The sequence below is a fragment of the Salmo salar genome, chromosome ssa01 (assembly GCF_905237065.1).
Source record: "Salmo salar chromosome ssa01, Ssal_v3.1, whole genome shotgun sequence".
Taxonomy (NCBI): Eukaryota; Metazoa; Chordata; class Actinopteri; order Salmoniformes; family Salmonidae; genus Salmo; species Salmo salar.
This window is the reverse complement of record NC_059442.1, coordinates 16,588,640-16,597,184: the sequence shown is the minus strand read 5'-3', so window position 1 is coordinate 16,597,184 and position 8,545 is coordinate 16,588,640. Positions and strand designations below refer to the sequence as shown.

General features: G+C 45.4%; 1 pseudogene; it reads right to left on the bottom strand.

Annotated features, from left to right (window-relative positions):
• Nucleotides 1-231: 231 nt before the first annotated feature.
• On the bottom strand, nucleotides 232-3,288 carry LOC106566078 (GTPase IMAP family member 8-like; annotated as a pseudogene).
• Nucleotides 3,289-8,545: the final 5,257 nt, after the last annotated feature.

Sequence of the window (8,545 nt, the reverse complement as noted above, 5' to 3'; positions counted from 1 at the left end):
TATTGAAAAACTCCAGAGTTTCACAAACGTGGCATTTTCTTGTTTGGTGAGTATTTCATAGGAAGTTAAGCTATGTTCTGTACAACATGTGGAGCAACACATAAACTGTCTGTAACCACAAAGGTGAATTGTATCATCCTACCCTTTAGCCTCAGCAGAGATTCAGCCCACATCCAACCCAAGACAATTGTTCAGAATCAAATACAGTCTCAGGTCTGATGTATGCACTCACTATAGAACAAAACAACAACAGATCCCAACCACCAACTCATCTATCTTCTCCAGAAGCTCTGTGACCTGAGTGACATCACGCCTGTTCTCATTGTTGAGGACATGATACCGGTTTCCACATTTCTCAACAAGCCACTGGAGGGCCTCCCTTTCTCTCACAATGTGCTGCTCAATGGTTGTGTCTCCCAGACAGTCTCCATAGGTGAATAGCACTACAGTGTGACTCCAGACTGTCTCACTGAGAAGCTCCAGGTGTTCCTCTACAGCACTCACCTCTCCTTCTTTGAACATCATATCCACCTGTATGACCAGGAGGATAGTGTGGGTCCTGGGGGACATAAAGACACACTGAGCCCAATCTCCTGTTTAACCAGCTCAGGAGTCCTCTCTACAGGTTGATTAGCCCACCAGCCTGGAGTGTCGACTACAGTGACCTGCCTCCCTGCTACTTCTCCCTGTTTCTTCACACACTGAGCAGTTCTCCTCAGGTCAAACTCCTCTCTGCCCAGGATGGTGTTTCCTGCTGAACTCTTCCCAGCATCACTGGACCCCAGCAGCACAATCCTCAGCTCTGAGAGATGGAGGGAGTCACCTGGCATAGAAAATAGAAAAAGAAAGAGAAAGACAGAGAGAGAGAGAGAGAGAGAGAGAGAGAGAGAGAGAGAGAGAAAGACAGAGACACAGAGACAGAGAGACAGAGACAGAGACACAGAGAGACAGAGACACAGAGAGACAGAGAGACAGAGAGACAGAGAGAGAAAGCGAAAGCGAGAGAGAGCGAGAGAGAGCGAAAGCGAGAGAGAGAGAGAGAGCGAAAGAGAGAGAGAGAGAGAGAGAGAGAGAGCGAAGCAGAGAGAGAGAGAGAGAGAGCGAAAGAGAGAGAGAGCGAAAGAGAGCGAGAGAACACAGCTTATTGAGCTGGGAGATGAACATCCTCTGGAACACATGATTGTGTGAATTGGGAACATATGATAACAATGTAGAACCGATTGTAGGTCATATTTTGACTAAACATTCTGGGCCTAATTCTAACACATCTAAATTGCAGTGGACAAAAATGTTCATAAATAGTTCATTGTCAGCATTTGATAGATGCCAATAATGCGATGTAAATGAAATCTGTTGTATTCCAATTCCATTTATAATTGGGAAAACATTGGTTGTGCTGAGAATTAGAAATTATACTGTCTTGTTGTAATGACAGTTGTATGTTGCCTTTATTTAGCAATAGGCATGCCCCCCCCCACCTGAGGATCTGTATTTTTCAGCCATCTATTTCCTGTTTATGAGGAGTGCAAAATCCACTTGTCACGTATATCTCGCTGGATTGATTGCTTTCATTTTACTCCTGCGACTCTTTCATACTCTTGCTTGTGCCTGTCGTTTTTTCCCGTTAACGTTACGACCCCGAAAATGTTATTAATTACCTGTCAGACACACCCAGGTAATGGCTGACAATGGGCTCAACGGAATACGTTGTCTTTCCTTTGCATCTATAAGAACACTAAAGCTTCGTTGGGGATTTTTTTGACACTTACATTACAACAAAGAGAAGAAAGGGAACTTTATTTTCATGGGTGTTCATTTTTTGTCGAATTGATAAAAAGTTATCATTTAATAGAGTTGAAATGTGTACAAATTATATGCGCTGCAATGAAAGCAACCAACGGAAATGAACACTGGCAATATGATAAATTATTTTTGCACTTTTTGGCTGAAGAATTTTCTGTGGACACATTTTTTAAGGACCAAAAAAATTAAATTCAAAAGATTCTTAATGTTCATTCTACTCCAGCACCTGCCTACTTCTGGGTATCTGCTACACTGCTCACCCTCCCAACCAAAGCACCTGTTGTCTTAGTATTGTATCATTGTGAGTTCCTAGGGCTCATAATACACTACATCTTAAATTCCTCGGATGCCTGACAACTCTATCAATCGTTTCAGTCTCACTCAAGCAAGTGTCACGGCTTCCGCCGAAGTCGGACCCTCTCCTTGTTCAGGCGGCGTTCGGCAGTCGACGTCACCGGCTTTCTATCCACCGCCGATCCACTTTTCATTTTCTATTTGTTCTGTCTTTGTCTTATCACACCTGGCTTCACTCACCAATCACTTGTTTATTATTTAACCCTCTGTTCCCCATGTTGTATTTGTGAGTGATTGTTATTTGTTACATGGATGATTGTCAGGCGTTGCACTTTTGTTTTAGACCGTGTTTTTGGCACTTGTATGTGTTATGTGCTGTCAGTTGGTAACCGGTATTAAAGTGCGCCTGTTTATTATACTCCGCTCTCCTGCACTTGACTTCGCCTCCCATATACACGCATTACAGCAAGTGCATTATAAATCTGTTTGTTTTGATTAAATTATTATTAAATTAGTATTTGGTTTTTAATATACGTCAACTGTCACGATCGTCGTAAGAGGTGGAAGAATACTCGGATCAAGGCGCAGCGTATGTAGAGTTCCACATGTTTAATCAATGAAACTCACACAAAAAAAACAATAAAGAATGAACAAAACATGACATCTGGAGTGCTCACAGGCAACTACACAAAAACAAGATCCCACAAAACACAGTGGGGAAATGGCTGCCTAAATATGATCCCCAATCAGAGACAACGATAAACAGCTGCCTCTGATTGGGAACCATACCAGGCCAACATAGAAATAAACACACTAGATCACCCACCCTAGTCACACCGGCGCCGAGGAAGGCTCCGGCCATGGAGCTGAGTTGGCCGCCGTGCCTGGACTGGGCACCGGCGCAGAGGAAGGCTCCGGCCATGGAGCAGGACTGGACGCCGTGCCTGGACTGGGCATTGGCGCAGAGGAAGGCTCCTGCCATGGAGCGGGACTGGGCGCCGTGCCTGGACTGGGCATCAGCACAGAGGAAGGCTCTGGCCTTGGAGCTGGACTGGACACCGTGCCTGGACTGGGCACCGGTGCAAAGGAGGGCTACGGCCTGTGAACCGTCGTAGGAGGTTCCGGACCGTGGACCGTCGTAGGAGGTTCCAGACTGGGGACCGCCGCCGGCAGATCTAGACTGGGGACCATCGCCGGAAACTCTGGACTGTGAATGCGCACTGGAGGCCCAGTTCGTGGAGCCGGCATAGGTTGCACCGTACTGGTGACACGCTCTTCAGGGCGAGTGCGAGGAGCAGGCACAGGACGTACCAGACTGTGGAGGCGTACTGGAGGTCTGGTGCATAGAGCCGGCACGAATTGTCCCGGACAGATGACACACTCCGCATGGCGAGTGCGGGGAGCTGGCACAGGACGTACTGGGCTGTGGAGGCGCACTGGAGACCTGGTGCATAGAACCGGCACAAATTGCACCGGAACAGTGACACACTTCGCACGGCGAATGCATGGAGGAGACACAGGACGTACCGGACTGGGTAGGCGCACTGGAGGCCAGATGTGTGAAACCGGTGCAGATGACACCGGACTGGTGTCACGCTCCTCAGCACGCCCACGCTGCAGCTCTCTTATCGCCACCACCTCTCTCCGGAATCTTTCATCGAGTTCCTCCTTCGACTCCCTGACGGTCTCTGGCTCATTCTTCGGCTCCGCCGACCACCCCGTGTGCCCCCCCCCCCCCCTGTCTTTGTGGTCGCGAAGCCCGGCGTCATCGCTGTCCTCCCTTCTCTCCTTGCGTCTGCTTCAACGGCAGGCTTTCGTATCTTGCCAAGACTTCCCCCCAAGTCCAGGATATTCTCTCCTCGATCTCCTCGTAAGTCCAGGAGGTCATCTCCTCCTGGGCACGCTGCTTGGTCCTGTTGTGGTGGGATCTTCTGTCACGATCGTCTTAAGAGGTGGAAGCATACTTGGACCAAGGCGCAGCGTATGTAGAGTTCCACATGTTTAATCAATGAAACTCACACAAAAAAACAATAAAGAATGAACAAAACGTGACATCTGGAGTGCTCACAGGCAACTACACAAAAACAAGATCCCACAAAACACAGTGGGGAAATGGCTGCCTAAATATGATCCCCAATCAGAGACAACGATAAACAGCTGCCTCTGATTGGGAACCATACCAGGCCAACATAGAAATAAACACACTAGATCACCCACCCTAGTCACACCCCTACCTAACCAAAATAGAGGCTCCGGCCATGGAGCCTGGACTCCATGGCCGGAGTCCAGGCCATGGACTCTCTATGGTCAGGGCGTGACACCCAACACTCTTTCACATATGCAGTAGATGGATTCAAACAGTTTTATATTCAGGATTATATTGAGTACAGTGTAAAAATGATTTAGGTTTAATTTGTAGATATTGCCTGACTGTGAAGGCCAAAGTTAGTTACTTTAAGGAGCAGTTCTCTCCCTGTGGGTTCAACCCCAAGAAGTTCTGAAAAACAGTCAAAGACCTGGAGAATAAACCCTCCTCCTCACAGCTACTCATGTCCCTTGATGTTGATGATGCAGTTGTTACTGACAAGAAGCACATGAAGCACAACAAGAAGAAGCACACACAAGAAGCACAACTGTTATAGGCCTATTTCTATTTTGCCCTGTTTATCAAAAGTGTTGGAAAAACTTGTCAATAATCAACCGACTGGCTTTCTTGATGTCTATAGTATTTTCTCAGGTATGCAATCTGGTTTCTGCACAGGTTATGGATGTGTCACTGCAACCTTAAAGGTCCTCAATGATGTCACCATTGCCCTTGATTCTAAGCAATGTTGTGCTGCTATTTTTATTGACTTGGCCAAAGCTTTTGATACGGTAGTATTGGTGTCTCTGAGGAGTCTTTGGCCTGGTTTGCTAACTACCTCTCTCAAAGAGTGCAGCGTATAAAGTCAGAAAATCTGCTGTCTCAGCCATTGCCTGCCACCAAGGGAGTACCCCAAAGCTTGATCCTAGGCCCCACGCTCTTCTCAATTTACATCACCAACATAGCTCAGGCAGTAGGAAGCTCTCAGCCATTTATATGCAGATGATACAGACTTACGCTCAGCTGGCCCCTCCCCGTATTTTGTGATAAATGCTCTACAACAAAGCTTTCTTAGTGTCCAACAAGCTTTCTTGACCCTTAACCTTGTTCTGAACACCTCCAAAACAAAGGTCATGTGGTTTGGTAAGAAGAATGCCCCACAAGTGTGATTACTACCTCTGAGGGTTTAGAGCTTGAGGTAGTCACCTCATACAAGTACTTGGGAGTATGGCTAGACGGTGCACTGTCCTTCTATCAGCACATATCAAAGCTGCAGGCTAAAGTTAAATCTAGACTTGGTTTCCTCTATTGTAATCGCTCCTCTTTCACCACAGATGCCAAACTAACCCTGATTCAGATGACCATCCGACCCAAGCTAGATTACGGAGACATAATTTATAGATCGGCAGGTAAGGGTGCTCTCAAGCGGCTTTACCTTTCGGCCATCAGATTTGCCACCAATGCTCCTAAAAGGACACATCACTGTACTCTGTACTCCTCTGTAAACTGGTCATCTCTGTATACCCGTCACAAGACCCACTGGTTGATGCTTATTTTTAAAACCCTCTTAGGCCTCACTCCCCCCTATCTGAGATATCTACTGCAGACCTCATCCTCCACATACAACAACCGTTCTGCCAGTCACATTCTGTTAAAGGTCCCCATGCAGTGTTGTCGTGTTGCTGCTTTGCTATGTTGTTGTCTTAGGTCTCTCTTTATGCAGTGTTGTGTTGTCTCTCTTGTCGTGATGTGTGTTTTGTCCTATATTTATATTTTATTTATTTTTTATTTTTAATCACAGCCCCCGTCCCTGCAGGATGCCTTTTGGTAGGCCGTCAACGTAAATAAGAGCCTATCATAGCCTATCAACTTGAAACTTGTCATTGTTATCATGGACGTGTCTTAGATGAACCTCACTGAATTTAGTATTGATATCTCAAAAAACAAGGAAATGATTAACAACTCATTCTTTGTATATGTAACACTAATGCTCAATCAATCTGCAATTATCTTCTCATGAACAATACGTCAGATTGACACAAGATTTTGTATTTAGACTCCTGATTAGCCATAAAGGAAGATAGTTCCTACATGACAGTGCTTGTTTTGTTATCCAACTGATCTTATGTCCTTTCTGCCATCCTGTGAACCCCGTTCATGGCTCTTAATGTTCTTAATTTCTATTCTCATCAAAAAATCTGAATGAGAATGAGCCATTTATAATTAATGGAAAAATGCTCATAGTCAGGAAATATGAACTATGGGAGAGACTGCCCTACACAGAATAAAAAACGTATTGTTGTTGCGTATGGGACTAGGGACTAATGCCTTAAATTCATTGTCTAAAATATATTTGATTATTTGATGATGAACATAATTGTCTGGAAATAATCTTGTACTGATTCCCCAAAAATATTAAACAACTCTAAAGATAAAGAATAGTTTACATACCTTCTCTCATAAACAGACGTTCTAGATACAGTGGGGGGGAAAAGTATTTGATCCCCTGCTGATTTTGTACGTTTGCCCACTGACAAAGAAAGGATCAGTCTATAATTTTAATGGTAGGTTTATTTGAACAGTGAGAGACAGAATAACAACAAAACAATCCAGAAAAACGCATGTCAGAAATGTTATAAATTGAGTTGCATTTTAATGAGGGAAATAAGTATTTGACCCCCTCTCAATCAGAAAGATTTCTGGATCCCAGGTGTCTTTTATACAGGTAACGAGCTGAGATTAGGAGCACACTCTTAAAGGGAGTGCTCCTAACCGCAGCTTGTTACCTGTAAAAAAGACACCTGTCCACAGAAGCAATGAATCAATCAGATTCCAAACTCTCCACCATGGCCAAGACCAAAGAGCTCTCCAAGGATGTCAGGGACAAGATTGTAGACCTACACAAGGCTGGAATGGGCTACAAGACCATCGTCAAGCAGCTTGGTGAGAAGGTGACAACATTTGGTGCGATTATTCGCAAATGGAAGAAACACAAAAGAACTGTCAATATCCCTCGGCCTGGGGCTCAATGCAAGATCTCACCTCGTGGAGTTGCAATGATCATGAGAATGGTGAGGAATCAGCCCAGAACTACACGGGAGGATCATGTCAATGATCTCAAGGCAGCTGGGACCATAGTCACCAAGAAAACAATTGGTAACACACTACGCCGTGAAGGACTGAAATCCTGCCGCGCCCGCAAGGTCCCCCTGCTCAAGAATACATATACAGGCCCGTCTGAAGTTTGCCAATGAACATCTGAATGACTCAGAGGACAACTGGTGAAAGTGTTGTGGTCAGATGAGACCAAAATGGAGCTCTTTGGCATCAACTCAACTCGCCGTGTTTGGAGGAGGAGGAATGCTGCCTATGACCCCAAGAACACCATCTCCACCGTCAAACATGGAGGTGGAAACATTATGCTTTGGGGGGTGTTTTTCTGCTAAGGGGACAGGACAACTTCACCGCATCAGAGGTACGATGGACGGGGCCATGTACCGTCAAATCTTGGGTGAAAACCTTCCCTCAGCCAGGGCATTGAAAATGGGTCGTGGATGGGTATTCCAGCATGACAATGACCCAAAACACATGGCCAAGGCAACAAAGGAGTGGCTCAAGAAGAAGCACATTAAGGTCCTGGAGTGGCCTAGACAGTCTCCAGACCTTAATCCCATAGAAAATCTGTGGAGGGAGCTGAAGGTTGAAGTTGCCAAACGTCAGCCTCGAAACCTATGACTTGGAGAAGATCTGAAAAGAGGAGTGGGACAAAATCCCTCCTGAGATGTGTGCAAACCTGGTGGCCAACTACAAGAACTGTCTGACCTCTGTGATTGTCAGCAAGGGTTTTGCCACCAAGTACTAAGTCATGTTTTGCAGAGGGGTCAAATCCTTATTTCCCTCATTAAAATGCAAATCATTTTATAACATTTTTGACATGCGTTTTTCTGGATATTTTTGTTGTTATTCCGTCTCTCACTGTTCAAATAAACCTACCATTAAAATTATAGACTGATCCTTTCTTTATCAGTGGGAAAACGTACAAAATCAGCAGGGGATCAAATACTTTTCCCCCCCACTGTAAGTAAATGAGTAGGAGAAAGTAAAAAACTTGTGGCGCAGCTCTGGAGCCCATCCCATCCAACCTGAACAGATTGGGAGAATCTCAATTGCATACTCCTCGGAGCCTCTCTCCTTGCCTTTTCTCAAAACCCATTGGATGAGAAAGCCAGAGGTCCCTCTCCTCTGACCTTTTCCTCCAATGGGTTTTAAGGAGGAAAGAGGACACGAGGACTGTGCAATAGAGATTATCCCATAGTCTCGAAAACCCAGAACTAGTAGGCAAAGCAGGAACATTGGTACATTGTG